Source organism: Pipistrellus kuhlii, unplaced genomic scaffold, assembly GCF_014108245.1.
Source record: "Pipistrellus kuhlii isolate mPipKuh1 unplaced genomic scaffold, mPipKuh1.p scaffold_m20_p_2, whole genome shotgun sequence".
Classification (NCBI taxonomy): Eukaryota; Metazoa; Chordata; class Mammalia; order Chiroptera; family Vespertilionidae; genus Pipistrellus; species Pipistrellus kuhlii.
The window spans coordinates 92,056,446-92,073,338 of NW_023425515.1; the positions used below are offsets into that span (position 1 = coordinate 92,056,446).

Sequence of the window (16,893 nt, forward strand, 5' to 3'; positions counted from 1 at the left end):
AAATTGATAGTTATACCCAAATATTCATTTTTCTTCTCATATAGAGGCCCAGTGCACAAAATCCATGCTCGGGACAGGGGGGGTTGTCCCCCCTTCAGTCCAGCCTGCACCATCTCCAATCCAAGACCCCTTGGGGGATGTCTGTCCTGGGGATCGAGGCTAAACAGGCAGATGGACATCCTCTCACAATCCGGGACCACTGGCTCCTAACTGCTCACCTGCCTTCCTGCCTGATTGCCCCTAACTGCCCCTCCACCCCCCACTGGCCTGGTCACTCCCATCTGCTCCCCCTGCCAGCCTGGTCACCCCTTACTGCCCCCCCCCCTGATGGCCTGGTTGTTTCTCACTACCTCCCCCCACCCTCCTGCCAACCTGGTCACAACCAACTGCCTCCCTTTCTGGCCTGGTCGTCCTTTACTGCCCCCCACCCCTGCCTTGCTGGCCTTGTTGCCCCCAACTGCCCCTTTTCTGGCCTGGTTGCCCCACACAGCCTGCTGTTTAATCATTTGGTTGCCTCTCAGTAAACCCCCTGCCAGCCTGGTCACCCCACACAGCCTGTTTGGTGGTCCATTCAGTTGTTTCAGTTGTGACAGTCACTTAGGCTTTTATATATAGAGTAATACTAATAGTTTTTATCTGGGCACATAGCCTCCCAGAATGCATTTCCCAGGCTCTCCTATAACAAGGTGTAGCCACATCACTCAGTTCTGACCAACAGTATGTGAGCAGAGGTGAGTAGTACAAATAGCAAGATGGGTCCTTAAAGGGAAAGAGTGAGTGCTCCACTTACTCCTTTCTCCCTTCCTCTGGTTTGAATATGGGTGGACAAGAGCGGCACTTCCAGGATGGAGGAATAAAAAGATAGAATGAGCCTGGGCCCTCCCCCCTGTTGTTGTCTCCCAGCCCTGAATGCTGGATCCAGACTGTCAGGTGAGGAAAAGGTACACATCACACATTCATTGTCTTCTTTCTAAATGAAAAAACTGTATTGACTATCTTATATACTTGGGACTTCCTATGTTCTAGGAGCTCAGAGTAAGGAATATGGAGATAAAATATGTAGCTAAAAAAAAGCTGTTAGCCTGGTAAGAAGGGAGATAATAAAAAATTACACACACATACACACACACACACGTATGACAACTGCTGACAGAATTAACTACAGGTACAATGTGAGTGAGTACATGTGAGAGGAGGGGATGTCCATTGTGACTTCTAAACAAGGCAAAGGAGTTACAGAGGTATGAAGGGCAAAAGGAACAACATAAACAAAGATGGAAAGCCAAGACAGAGTGTGGTACTTCCAGGGGAGAGGCAAGGCAAAGCATTGGCTCCGTGGTCAGACTGCGTGGGTTCAAATCTTAGTCTAGCACTTACTAGTACCGGCTATAGGAAGTTACCTAGGCAAGTTACTTACACCCTCTGGGTCTACCTCCTGGAGTTGTTATTAGGGCTTAATGAGGTAACCCATATACAATGCTTAGCACTGGTCTTGACTTGTAGTACAAAGCAGGTTCAGTGAATATTAGCTTTAAAAAATGAGAAAAGTCGGTAGGTATGATTGGAACCTCGAGGGCAAAGTGAAGTTACCAGAGGTGAGACTAGAGGACAGTCTATAACCATTCGTCAGAGAGATGAATTTCATCCTGGAGCCTAAGGGATTTTAAGCAGGAAACCGACATATTCAGATAGGTTTCTGCCTCAAGAGCTCAATTTGACAGCAGAGTGACATGGTCAGAGGCGCTTGGCCTTCTTCCTAAATTAATCCTGGCTTTTCACAAAGAAGCATTATTCCACACATTGCACACCCTGGACAAATAGATTTTGTAAATTGTAATGGTGAAACTGGGTGAACTGAGTAATATAAACAGGTTACCTACCTGGTAATGACAATTCACAACTGCCTTGTCTTTGTCTAAAAGGAAAGCTTATTACAGCAAAACCTTGATATAACAACTAATTTAATGGGGGTGTCCATTAAAACCAAAAGTTTGTTATATAATAAAGCAGGTTTTTTAAAATTTGTATGCTAAAAATTAACAAATAAATCAGTTTACCTGTTTTTACTTATATAGACACTGGTTTGGCTCAATGGATAGAGCGTCAGCCTATGGACTGAAAAGTCCCAGGTTCGATTCAGGTCAAGGGCATGTACCTTGGGTGCAGGCACATCCCCAGTAGGAGGTGTGCAGGAGGCAGCTGATTGATGTTTCTCTCTCATTGATGTTTCTAACTCTCTATCCCTTTCCCTTCCTCTCTGTAAAAAATCAATAAAATAAATATTTTTATAAAAATAAAATTAAGTACACATGAAAAGTTTAATTTCACAGAAAAGTTTTCTATGTGTATTACTATAATTTTAGATTTATAGGATCAGGTGGGCAGGAGACCTGGCCTTCCAGACTGCGGTGAGGGTGGAGGCAGAGATGTGGGGAGGGTGACATGAGAAAAGGCACAAAGGCTCCCACAGCCTCCAGGAAAGTCAACCCAGCACTTCTGCCCACTGCCCCCTTCCGCTGCCATCCTGGAAAGGGAAAGAGAAGCCCTGCCTCAGCCACTTCGATGACAAAATGGAAGAAGCAAATTCAGTGGCAGCTGCCGCCCCAGGACCACCTAGCCTTCTGGGACTCCCCCCATGGCCAATGGAAAGCCTGGTGACCCCACGTCAGCCCAAATTGGAATGACATGAGAGGACTTGAAACAAGAAGCCAGAAGAAGGGAATGGTGGGAAACTGCTCCAGGCTCAGGAATGGAGGGCAGCACCGGGGACTGGGTGAACAGATGCACAAGAAACAGCACCAAATATGCCTCCTGCTCATCAGTCAGTGGTGAGGGGAAGGATGACCTAGGAGCAAAGATGGGGGACTAGTCTCTGGAGGTTGGATCAGCAGAAAGAGTGCACACCTCACCCCAGGGATGAAACACATGTCTACCATCAGTAGAATGGGTAAATAAGTAGCTGTGTGTGCATGCAATGGGATACTACACTGCAATGAAACTAGGGAACTCCTGCTACACACAGCCTGCATGAATCTCACAAGCATGATGTTGAGCAAAAGGAGCTAGACACAGAAGAACACAGGCTCTCTTCCTGAGATCCCCCAGGATCAAGGGGACTGATGATTCCACCACTGCTGGGTCTCCCACCTCCTACCTGGGGCACAGGCCCAATTTGGGGAGGCTTGAGCCCCAGGTCTCCCACATTTGGTTGCCATTAGTGGGGGATCAGTGCTGAGCCTCCTTTTTCTGGGCCAGACCAACATAGTTCCCCCACAGGAGGCTTTCACGAAGAATGAAGACACCCTTGAAGACTCAAAAGCTGTCTCTTGTCAAGAATACCTGCCCCCCAAGGATAAATCTCAGGTTATGGAAGACAAATTTAACTGCCCAGTCTGCTGACACTTTGCCAAAAAAGCCCGCTGTCAATATGAGGACCTCTGCGCCTTCTACCCCCAGCCGTCAGCTGCCCTCCTCTGACTGAGCCCACCCGGCGGAGCTGGGGGTAGCTGGAGGGAGCCCTGGTGACCTGGCCATATGTTCCCAGTGGCAGCCACTGTGAGGCCATTCCTCCCACCGCCCTCCCCCAGTAACCCACCCCAGCCCAACACCTCCCCCGTTTGGGGTTTAGAGTTGCGTTTCCTCACTGGGGTGAGGTGTGAACTCTTTCTGCTGATCCGGCCTCCAGAGACTCTCCTTCAGGACCCCATCTTTGCTCCCTCAGCTGCCTCCTGGGTCCTCTCCCCCTTCGCCACTGACTGCCGAGTAGGAGAGGTTTCTGGTGCAGCTTCTTGTGCACCGGCCCACCCAGCCCCCGGCGCTGCCCCTGCTCTGAGGAATCCCGGGTTGACTGACCTGGGGTCAGGTGTGGATGACTGGGACAAAGGCCGCTCTCCCTGCTCTTGGATTCGTAGTTTCTCCATCAGCAGCATGGCCCCCACTGCTGTGGCCTGTGATCATGCGCATCCCCGCGGGGCCTTTCTCGGTTCCTATGTCTTCCCCACCGGAGCATCTCTGCTTAAACGAGGGAGGCGCTCGGTGCCCTCTGGGCTCTCCCACCCCAACACGGGAGCATGGGGACTTCCCTGAGTCTGCCCCTGGCCTCCCTGCTTCTGGTGTGGCTCCTCTGGGTTTGATGGGCCCATGAGATGAGCTCTAGGCCCCTGGCGGGCCAACCCTTCTTCCTCTACAGCCCGGTTCCCTTAGGCTCCGTCACAGAGGCCACAGGCCTCCGTCTGAATTCTGTGAATCTCCACCCGGACATCCTGCCCGGCTCCCCACCTCCGTCCCCGCGTTCTGCCTATGGTTGTTTTCTGTGAAAACGGCAGTGAGCAGACTCAGTCTGGAGCTGGCCCTGAGGACATGGGTCAGGAGGAGTGCGGACAAGAGAGAGGGTGAGAGCCGTTGGAGAACTGAAAATGAATTTTTTTCTTTTTAATGTTTTTGTGTGTGTTAGTAATAAATGCAGTGGAAACAAACAAAAAAAAATTATACTGAGTAGGTCTAGTAAATTCTTCATTCACCTTTCAGCACTAGGAAACTCATGCACCGGCTGGGGCCTGGGGCAGGGGCTTGGCTTGAGGCGTGGCCCAGCACAGTTAAAACCGCTGCAGGAAGCCACAGCAGGTGACCACAGAACCAGTTCCCCCTGCGCTGCGAGGTGTCACCACGTAATAATCATTCGCTGAACATTGTTATGAGTGGTGACTACTGCAATTAAATATGTAGACCAGTGTTGCCCAAACTTCTCTCATGGTGGAGTTGTTAAAATACAGATTCCTGAATCCCAACTAAGAAATTCTAAACTGGAATTTTGGGGAACATATAGGTAAAATTGTATACTTAACTAGTGCTCTAAGATTTACAGATACACAAGAAACAGCACCAAATATCCCTCCTGCTCAGCAGTCAATGGTTAAGTATACACTAGTTAAGTATACAATTTTATATACTTATATGAAGTATATAAAATTGTTTACTTATATAAAGAGAGCACTTGTTAAGTATACAATTTTACCTATATGTTCCCAAAAATTCTAGTTTAGCACTTCTTAGTTGGGATTCAGGAATCTGTATTTTAACAACTCCACCAGGTGATTCTCATCATGAGAGAACTTTGGGAAACACTGATGTAGACTATAGTTGTAAATATAATATCTAATATTTTCCAACATATGGCCTATTCTCTAAAATTTGTTAAAAATAACAGTGAAGCCCAGCCAGCCAGAGTGGTTCAGTGGTTGAACATTGACCTACAAACCAGGAGGTCTCAGTCCAATCCCAGTTAGGACACATGCCCGGATTGCAGGCTCGATCCCCAGTGTGAGGCATGCAGGTGGCTGCCAATCAATTATTCTCTGTCATCATTGATGTTTTTCTCTCTCCCTCTCTCTTCCTCTTTGAAATAAAAAAAATACTTAAAAAAATAACAGTGAATTAATAATGAGAATAACCTGTTAATTTAATTATAGGAAAATCTTGATTAAACTCATTTTAAAATTAACAGGGTGTTAATTTTTATATAGGACGTACAGGTCAGAAGTTTTGTCCATTAAATCCAAAGTACATTAAATTAAGATCCGAAAAATTAAGGGTTTACTGTATTTCTTTTGTCGTTATTATTCCATTGCAGCCTAAATTCCCACTTCCTGTCTTGCTAAGAAAAATGTCCATGGTCAGAGGACCAAGAGTAACAATTTCCATCTGAATGAGATTAAGCCCACAGAGGGCTTCCTCATCTCAGGGCTAAATTCACTGAAGCTCTTCTCAAAATGAAACCTGACTTGAGGTTGCCTGATTGTTCCATGCAAGCATATCAGAAAAATGCTCAGGCCTTTGCCAATTTGTTTACATCCTTCAGAACACCCCAGTCTAAAGACCAGAGGTCTGGGAGCAGAGGGTTCCTGTGTGTGTGTGTGTGTGTGTGTGTGTGTGTGTGTGTGTGGGGGGTGGGGTGAGGGGAGGGAAGAAGGGTGTCCTCTGAAACATCGCCACCTGGTGTTCAGCCTGTCATGTAGTGATTGTTTTCCTTCCTTCAGAAAGGGTGTGTACCAAAAATATTTGTGACTCTTTTCCTTTAATAAACAATGCCAAATAAGGTCTGCACACTTTCTTGTAAAATATCTCCCCAACTGCACTACGGGAAATAAATAACATATGCAAATCTTTGCAGAAAGGTGAGTTGATTTTATTTCTCAAGTAAAATCACCATGAATCATGTCAATGGAGTTTCTCTTTGGGCAGTGAGTATACCCAAATTCACCAAAATCCTGAAAGCTTCCCAGGAAAGACAATAAAAAGCAGTAGAATATTACTTCTATTTTCTGGAAGAGTAACCAGTTAGGTCTGCAGAGCCTCAGCTATAAAGGCATAGGCTACCCTTGGTCTTTGCATTATGCATTTTATAATAACGGTGATCAGGCACTGACAAAGAAAATTACATGAAACACACCAGGAGACACACACAAGCTGGGAATTCTCTGCCTCTGGAAAGGGTACCCATCCATCATGGGTTCACTTCTGATCTCCCAGGCCGCTTCTATCTGAAAGTCTGACTTTTTATGGGAATTCAGTTAAGTCTCAATTACTGGAGACTGGGTCCTGTCCCCTCATTAACGGGCAATCTCCATGCATGGCTAATGTCTCATTCTAGCTTCTCCATCACTTAGCTGTAGGTACTTTAAATTAGTGTTTTCCCATGGCACAGCAAGAAGGGAAGAGCAAAACTTCTTCTGGATTCCTTGCCCCAAAAACATTCCAGAGCCAGGCGGCAGAGCTCCCCAGGACTCTAATTGCCTCTGGCACAACAGAGCACTACAGTGTGGCCGCTCAGAGGTGGGGAATGTGAAAATCAGACAGATTCCATTGATTCCAACATCGCTTAGTCATAAGCTTACCAAACCTTTTAATGATTTCTGCCTTTGAAAAGCAGAAAAATTGTTCATTCACAGATTAGGGCAAGCTTCATGATTATTGTTATAGTTCCTCAATGTCAACTACTAAACTAGGAAGACACCCGGAGTGTGCACATATAGATTTATCCCATTCCCAAGGTGCCAATGACTTACTATGCACTGCCACTGTGCTGACATTAACTATGCACATGTACTAGTATCACTTCTTCTACCAGACTAGAAGGTCTGGGAGGGCGGAGAAAACATCTATTGCCTTTTTGGGGAACAAGCTGGAAAATAGAATCATGGATACACAAATTCTCTCTCTCTCTCTCTCTCTCTCTCTCTCTCTCTCTCTCTCTCACACACACACACACACACACACACACACACACACACACTGCATACCCCATTGTGCCTTTTTATTATATTTATATATATATAGATAGATAGATAGATATAGATATAGATATAGATATATATTATATATTATTGATCTCAGAGAGGGGGAGGGAGAGAGATAGAAAGATCAATAATGAGAGAGAATCATGGTGGATCGCTGCCTCCTGCACACCCCCTACTGGGGATCAAGCCCACCGCCCGGGCATGTGCCCTAACCAGGAATCGGACCGTGACCTCTTGGTTCTTGGGTTGAAGATCAACCACTGAGCCACACCATCCTGACCTTATTATATTTCTTAACTCTTAAAAGTAAAAATATATATATTCAAAGACTAAATGACAAAAGCAAGATACAAAACTGTCAATACAGGTTATTCCCAATATTGTCCAATATAGCCACATAGAGGCCTGAAAAGGAGATACTTAGAAGACATGAAAGTATTAACAACAGTTATTCTAAGTGGTAGAATTTTTCTTTATTCACAAAATCTGATCACATGATGGAGAAGGAACCAGGGGTCGGTGGTGGCAAGGGGTGAGGCCGACTGCTGGCAGCCAGGGAAGATGGTCCTGATCACAGGCCAGGCCTAGGGACCATACTCTTGCACAAATTTCTGTAGATAAAAATGATTCCTTTATATCATCTAATATCCAGGCCTTATTTAAATTTACCTAATCATCTCAAAATATCTTTTTCAGTTGTTTTGTTGGAAATAGAATCTAAACAAGGTTCATGCATTGCATTTTTATTAAATCTATTTTAACCTAATAGTTCCTCTTGCCCATTTTTTATTCCTGCCACTTATTTATGGAAAGAAGTGGACTATTTGTCCATAAAATTCTTTTCATTTTTATAACTGTGTAGTACACCATTGCAAATATGTACCATAGCTCTTCAACTAGTCCTTTATATATTAACATTTGCATTCTCTCCATTTGCACTTACAGTTTAGTGCTGCAACGAAGAGTCATGTGTGTGTGTTTGTCTGTGTGTGTGTGTGTGTGTGTGTGTGATTTCATATTTGTGCCATTAAATCTGTAAAATGGTTATCTATATGTGGAATGGAGGCAAATGCATATGGACTATTGCTAGATTTTATCAAATCCCTTCCACAAGGGTTATACTATTTTACATTCCCACCAACAATATAAAAATATGTTTCCCCAGAGTCCTGTCAACAAAGTTGTCAAACATTTGTTTGTTTGTTTTTTGTGTTTCTTTGTTTTTTTGCCAATTTTATTTTGAGTTTTTATTTACCTTGAGTTTTTATTTCAGCCATCTCAAGGAGTGGCTGTTTGCTCCTCCACATCACTAATGCTTGGAGATATCCTCTTCATTCATCATTGCCACTTGGAAGCCAGAGTCGCTGAATCCCAGCTCTGAACCTCTCATCCATGCATTCCCATCACCTACTGGCCCAGTGCACACCCAGGTCTCTCCCCCTCACTTCTCCATGAGTTTCACTTCTCTCAACAGTTTTCCCTTTCATTTCCTTTATTTTGAATGAGGCTCAATCTTTTCCCTTATGATTATAAGCAATTTGCAATTCTTTTCCTATAGTCTGTTCATTCATCTCTCTTGTCCATTGTTTTTCAAAGGATGAATCATCTGAGGGAAAATTTCATGAGAACAAAGCAAACAGAGCACAGATAGAAATCTGACTGCTAAAAATAACTTTTTTCATGTATTTAAACAATAATATTTTCTGCTATTCTCAATACTCACATCTTTAGTTGGAAAGAAAAGCAACTTTGAGCAGACGAAGTAGAGGGTAGTGATGCTGATTCTTTTAAATGAACAAAAATATTTTCCAGATTGGTGAGATTTTCAAGATACACTGGAATAATTAATCTATGGATAGTATTTCCTTAGGTTTAGTGTATATGGCTACTAGTTCATTAAAACATATTTTCTTATGAAATATTTATTTTAATTACAGTAAAATCTCATTTATTTTATTTTATAAAATGTTTAATTTTTTAATCTCCTATTAATAAAAATATAAAAGTTATATGCTAGCTGCTAGGCCAATTAGTTTTTAGCAGTATTTAACTTTCTCTTTTTTAAAAATAAATTGGAAAAGTTTGATTACAGTATTCAAAACAGCATTATAGTTGTTTCTGACTATTATGCTAAATTCTAATATAATAATTCTCTAAAACAGAAAACCAGGGTTTCTATGTGCTCCCTCGCTCCATTATGGGAGGAATACCATGCCTTTACCAAAAACTGGCTTCAACAATAAAACAACTTACCATGTAAGCCACAGATTGCATTGCAGTATTATAAATTTTTTAAATAGCATATTGGTTTTAATTTATTTTTATAACCTACTATCCAATCAGGGTTTTATCAAAGAAGCAAAACAAACCACTAAGCTGGGACTTGTTACAGGAATTAGACCTCATGCAACTGTGTGAGTTAAGTGATAGGGTCCTCAGTAGATTAGATCATGCCAGGGATCATACCTGGCCAGATTGGACAGGGCCTTCTGCTTTGCCTGCTTCACTAATTCAAATGCTAAACTCTTCTGAGACATCCTCACAGACACACACAGAAAAACTTTCCCAGCTATGGGGGCATCCCTTAGCCCAGTCAAGTTGACACATAAAATTTACCATCCACACTAAGGCCCTGGTCTTCCTGACTGATGCTGAGCAGGCAGTTATGAAGGGAAGATGGATGTAAAGTGTGTGTGTGGGAGGTGGTGAGGCAGCAAGAACAAGCTGGAACCCACAAGCACCAGTGGAGCCCACAGAGGCAGACTGAAACCTACATCAGTTTTTGTTGCCTCTGACTTGAAAGTGTCCTTCAGAAGCCAGGGTCTTTCGCCATGTAGCTAAATACAGATCCTTGCCCAGGAGTCAGAAGACTTAAAGTAGACCCACCTGCTGCCTCTTGCAGACAAGGTGAGCCAGCAGATAACAGTGTATGAGCTGCTTCCCTTCCACCCTCCAAACCCACCAAGAATCTCCTACATGTTGAACCCTAACAGGAAACATAGGAAAGGAAATTCTGAGTAATGCATTCCAGCCTAGCCAATTTGACACTTTTCAAAGCCACAACACTCTACCCCTTGTTAATTTGATTACACCAAGGTTACAAGTTCGACCCCCAGTCAGGGCATACAAGAATTAACCAATGAATGCATAAATAAGTAGTACAGCAAGTAGATTCTCTATAAAAAATTTAATTAAAAATATTTTGTTGATATATTTAAAAACAAGAAATACCCATAATATTGTATTTGCAACTGGGCATGCGTATATAGTTCTTACCTTTCATATTCCTATTACCTCATCAAGCATCTCAGATAATCATGATTCCTTGCCAGGTAGAATGGACAAATCAATTCTATCAGGTCCATGTGATTTAAACAATAACCACATGACTTTCAAAATCTATCTTATAAGTTATTTCTCAGCAGTTGTTATAATAACCCTTGAAATGTCAAAGTTCAAGGACTAGAATGATGTTGCTGTAGCAAGACTCCTTCCACAGTTATTTAATTATATACAGGGATAGCTCACTTTATTGTGCTTCACAGATGTTATGGGGTGTTTTTTTTTTATTAAGGTATTATATGTGTACATATCTTTCCATTGCCCCCCTCACAGATGTTGTGTTTTTTACAAATTGAAGGCAAGACCTTCTACCAGCAAAAAGATTATGACATGCTTTATTGGGATAATCACTTCATAGTGGTAGTCTGGAAAAACAAGTCCACAATATCACTGAAGTATGCCTGTACATAAATAAATATTCTCTCTTTTATAAAAATAAAATTGAGAAAGTAATTGATGCTAACCCTTCTCTCATTCTAAAAATAAATAATATTCATCTAGATATAGTAGTTGTTTTTTTAAAATCATATTATGTTTATTTCTAATACAAGTTTAATTTTTCTTTAGTACATGTTTATCAAACTTTATAATACATTTATATTATTTTGATCAACTGTATGCAAAAAGTAACTGTAATGATAACTCAATTTAAATAAGGTTTTAACACTTACAGTAATAGGAAATAAAATGAATTATAAAATGGATTTATATGTATATATTTGTTATAAAAATACAATAGGGCAATCAATAATACTAAAATATTGAGAAATCAGCTGACAATCATATGGGTGCTCCTTTATAGGTAACTACCTGTTTCTCTCTTGCTGCTTTTAATATTCTCTCTTTGTCTTTTGCTCTTGGGATTTTAATTATGATGTGTCTTGGTGTGGTCCTTTTTGGATTCCTTTTGTTTGGGGTTCTGTGCGCTTCCTGGACTTGAAGGTCTAATTCTTTCACCTGGTGGGGGAAGTTTTCTGTCACTTTTTCTTTTAGTATGTTTTCGGTATCTTGCTCTCTCTCATCTTCTGAGACCCCCATAATTCTGATGTTGGTTCGCTTGAAGTTGTCCCAGAGGTTTCTTACATTATCTTCAACTTTCTGGATTCTCTTGTCTTCTTGCAGAGGAGTATCTTCTGGCTCTTTAGGTTCTAAATCTTTCACTTGATTCTTGGGATCTTCCATTCTGTTTTTAGGACTCTGTATAATATTTTTTATTTCAGACAAGGTATTCTTTATTTCTTGTTGATCCCTTATTATTTCTTGTTGATCCCTTATTATTTCTAGTTGATCCCTTTTCATACCCTCATAGGTCTTAACGGCCTTTTCTAGGAAATTCTTGAAAAACCTTATAAGCGTGGTTTTAAACTCTATATCCAGTCGCTTTTTGTCCTCCTTTTCTTTCATTTGTGATGTGTTTTCTTGTCTCGGCATTTTCGCAGCTTCCCTGAGTTGGTAGCCTTAAAAGTCTCTGTGTTCAGCTTGGATGGTGCGAAGTTTCAGGGTGGAGCCTACAGCCTTGGCTTCTGTCAGCCATGCCTTATGAGGCTCCTGAGTCTCAATATTCCTCAGGGTCCTTTAGTACTCGTTGCAAGCACCTCTGAGAGTGAGGTGCCCTCGAGTTTCGCCTGCTACCAAACAGTCTAGGCTCTCCCCTAATGAGCCTGGAACTGGGGTTCAGTTCAGTTGGAAGTGGGGTTCAGAGCAGCCTGAACTGCTCTGAGTTTTTGTCTCCTTCCCACTAGGGCAATCCAGCAGCACAGTCAACTGCCCGTTCTCTGTGCACAATGTGCGCACCTCCGGGACTTTCTTTCACCGCTGCCCTGAGTTTCTGCCTTACAGCCCAGGCTCCCTCCATATGAGCCTGGGTGTCCAGGGTCTGGCCTAGAACTGAGGTTCAGTGCAGTCATAACTGGGGCTCAGCACAGTCTGGAGCTTTTGTCTCCTTCCCACTAGGGCAATCTAGCAGCAGAGTCAATGATCTGTCCTCTGTGCATAATGTGCGCACCTCCGGGGGCTCTGCCTTTCACCGCTCCCTTGAGATTCCGCCTAACAGCCCAGGCTCCCTCTGTATGAACCTGGGTCCCCAAGGTCTGGCTTAGAACTGGGGTTCAGCGCCGTTGGTTCTGGGGTTCAGCACAGTTCAGAGCTTTTATCTCCTTCCTGCTAGGGAACACCAGCCACACACTCAGCCTCCCCCTCCTCTCCGGCTCCGTCCTCTCCACATGCGCAATGTGTCTTCGTACCTTAGGCTTTTACAGCTCCTCTGATTTTCCTTCTGGTTTTCTCTTTCCTTCTCATTGTAGAATTTCCAGTCAGTCGACTTTCCTGTAGTTCTGGGTAATGTCCATTTTGTATTTTAGTTGTATTTTATTGTAATTGTTGTGTGAGGCTGCAGTTAGGTGTTACATATGCCGCCATCTTGGATTCTCCTCCGAAGTCTATTGTTTAGTCGCTGCTAATCATCACCTTGCTACCATGAGGTAAAGTCAGCTTGAGAACATTCCACAGAGAAGAAGGGAAAGTCAAAGAAAGAGTGAAAAGTAGAGCCAGAACACATTTCCTCTCGAAGTCTGACATGGGCTCACTGTGCTAAAATCAAGGTGTCAGCAGGGTTGGGTTCCTTCTGGGGGCTCCAGGAGAATCCATTTTTTTTCTTTTCTGGATTCTAGAGGCTTTCTGCATTCCTTGGCTCCATGGACTCTCTCCATTCTCAAAGCCTGCAATGTTGCACCTCTCTGGACACTCCTCCACAGACAAATCTCCTGTGACAATAGCCAGAAAAGCGTTTCTGCCTTTAAAAGACCCATGTGATTAGGTGGGACACACCCCAACAATGAATAATCTCCATATTTTAACTGAATCACATCTGCAAAGTCATGTAAAATAATAAAATCAGAGATTCCAGGGACTAGATGTGGACAGCTTTTCTGCCTACCATACCGCCTCATAATTTCTCAGGCTCAGATTCACACTTCATGGTTGTATATTTCCAAACTGTAGATAAAGGTTAAGAATGTCAGGGAAGCCTGGATGGTGTGACTCAGCAGTTGAACATCAACCCAGGAACCAAGAGGTTACCAATTTGATTCCCGGTTAGGACACATGCCTGGGTTTTGTGCTTAATCCCCAGTGGGGAGCGTGCATGAAGCAGCTGATCAATGATGTTTCTCTCTCATCAATGTTTCTACCCCAAAATCCATAAAAACATATATATATTTAAAAAGAATGTCATGGGAAGAGGAGACAGAGGGGAGGAGAAAGATGGCGGCTGGCAGGAAAGAGCTGAGAGAGAGGAAGTGATTGAGAGTAGGAAAGGAGCGTGTGTGGACAGGTGTGGGGTAAGTGTGAGTGAGTGAGGGAAAGTTAAATCACACAGGAGCAGCAAGAGCTGGCAGAAGGCATCTCCTTGACAAGGAGAGACTAACACTGATGGGGGCTCTCCCAGGGCGGCGGAATCCTAGAGCGAAGCCCCACCATCTGGAAGGGGAGAAGGGCCTTTTTTAGAAACCCAGCAACACCACCACCAGCTGCAGACTCCCAGACCTCCACATCCAAAGGTACTCTGATCGTGGCAGTTGTAAGTGCACTCCCCCTCCCCAACACAAAACCCTGTTTGTGCCCCCCTCCTTCCCCACCTCGACTCTGCTTGTGCCACATAACAAAACCCTGGATTGCCGGCCTTCCTGGATCTGCTCCTGAGCCAGACCCTAGTTAGCTCGCGCCCGCCCCCCCCCCCCCCCCCCCCCCTCTAACCCCCTCACCTCTCCTTGTGCCTGGATTCGCATGTCCGGGCGTTCCCCAACCCCCACCCGGACTCCCAGGTTCCCGGCCCCTCACCCAGGCTCGCCGCCCCACACCCAGGCTCACCCCCTCACTCAGGCTTGCCCCCCCTCACCCAGGCTCGCTGCCCCTCACCCAGACTCCCACGTTCGCTGCCCCTCACCAGAATTCCCATATTCGGGCCCAGACTCACGCATTCGCCGACACTCTAGCTGGCTGCAGCCCAGCAGCAAGACCCAGGTTCCCCTGAGTCAGTGAGCACGTGCCTGCCCTCCCCTTTCACATACCCACTTCCCCGCCTCCTCCACTCGTGCCTGATTTGCCCCCACATTTCCGCTGGCACCCAACAGCAAAACCTTGGATTCACTCCTTAGTGGCTTGCACAGGCTAAGACTAGCAAGAACGCCCCATCCCAAGGTTGCGCGCCTATCCTGGGGCACTCATTACTTCAACCCCATAGACAATAGGACATCCCAATCCAGGCTTGCATGACTGTCTTGGGGTGGTGCAATGGAGACACCAAGAACACCCAAGAGTGGATTCTGTACAAACAAGGGCTCGAGGCCCTACAGTGAAAATTCTGAACGCCCCTTCCTGGAGGTTAGCCCAGCTGTTCAACTGAGTGCTGGGACCCCTAGGTATACATAGAGGCTCAGAGCCCTGAGAGTGCATATCCACGGATACGCCACTGCAGAAGTGAGGTTCCAGCAGACCTCTGTAAGCCACTAGTGGGAGCCACAGTGAGCTTGCCTTGGATGCTATCTTGAACAAGCAGGAGGCGCACACCCATCCAGCAGAATTCACTTTGCTAGAGGATAGATACTGACACACAGGCACCTCAACTGTGCAACTACACTGCTAGGGCCCTTCAGAGTCATTTAGTGCACCTCACTGGCAATCTATCTTGGGTTTTCCAGTGAACCACCACTGGAAGTAAGCACCTACTCACCACAAGTGAAACAACAAAAGCTGGGCCAGCCCATCCCACAACTGCATATCTCTGGGCACCTTAGCCACACCTTTCCAATAGCAAGTTCCCTGAACCACAAAACCCCAACAGACGGTTCCTGGGGACCACTGCAAGTCCCTTCAGGACACACGTGATTATAATTAAGGGTACAAGACAGCAAAAATTAAGAAACTTCCCTCCACATCAGCTGACTTGTAGACACCACAGTTGTACATCTCAAGTTTACAGATCTACATCAAGAGAACCCAAATAGCTTGAACCCAAGGGAGCTACACTAGATTAACAAGCCCAGGGGAACTGAGACATTATACCAGTAACACCATTCCCAAAGGAACCTGGAAGTAAGGCAATTGGACCTACAATTAAAACGCTACAGGAAAACATGGGAAGACAAAAAAAGCAATCAACAAAGGAAAGGGAAAGAGCAATCACCAGAAAGGGAGTTAAATGAATTCGAAGTTAGCAGTCTATCAGAGACAGAATTCAGAGGAATGGTTATAAAGATGTTTAAATGGCTAGAGGATAAATGCACACAACTCAATGACAATTACACTCAACTCAAGGAGAATTATAAGGAGATGAATGAGAATGTAACCAACATGAAAAAATACCAAGAGGAGATGAAGAACGATATAGCTGCAATAAAAAACACAGTGGAAGGCTTAAAAAGTAGGATAGAAGAGGCTGAGGACCACATCAGCGAAGTAGAAGACAAGGTAGAAAAAAACACACAAACGCAGCAGCAACTGGAAAGAAGACTTAAAAAGCAAGAGAAGAGCCTAAGAGAGCTATGGGACAACTCAAAATGAAACAACATTAGAATAATAGGGATACAAGAAGGAGAAGAAGAAAAGCAAGAAAACCTCCTGGAAGCAATAATGACAGAAAACTTCCCTGATATTGGCAAGGAAAAAAATATTCAAGTCCAAGAAGTACAGAGAGTCCCAAACAAATTGAACCTCAAAAGACCAACACCAAGACACATCATAATTAAATTGACAAATGCCAATGACAAAGCAAGAATCTTAAAGGCTGCAAGAGAGAGACAGAAAGTTACATACAAGGGATCTCCTATTAGAATAGCAACTGATTTCTCAACAGAAACACACCAGGCCAGGAGGGAATGGAATGAAATATACAAAGTGGTGCAAAACAAGGGACTGAATCCAAGAATACTATACCCAGCAAGGCTATCATTCAAAATTGATGGAGGGTTCAGAAGCTTCACAGACAAAAAAGGGCTAAGAGAATTCATCACTACCAAGCCAGCAATGCAAGAAATGCTAAAGGGACTGCTGTAAAAAGAAGAAAGAGAAAGGCAAGGAGAAACACAAATACTAAGGGTAAATATGACAACAAACAGGTACTTATCAATTGTAACATTAAATGTAAATGGATTAAATGCACGAGTAAAAAGACATAGGGTAGCTGATTGGATAAGAAAACATGACCCATGTATTTGCTGTCTTCAAGAAACCCATCTTAGAGCAAAGGATTCACACAGTC

General features: G+C 43.9%; 1 long non-coding RNA gene across 1 annotated transcript; it reads left to right on the top strand.

Annotated features, from left to right (window-relative positions):
• The first annotated feature begins 3,596 nt into the window (after positions 1-3,596).
• On the top strand, positions 3,597-14,642 carry LOC123652780. The gene is made up of 3 exons (XR_006742274.1): positions 3,597-3,771; positions 9,955-9,957; positions 14,630-14,642. It is a non-coding gene; the product is annotated as an uncharacterized LOC123652780 (long non-coding RNA).
• Positions 14,643-16,893: the final 2,251 nt, after the last annotated feature.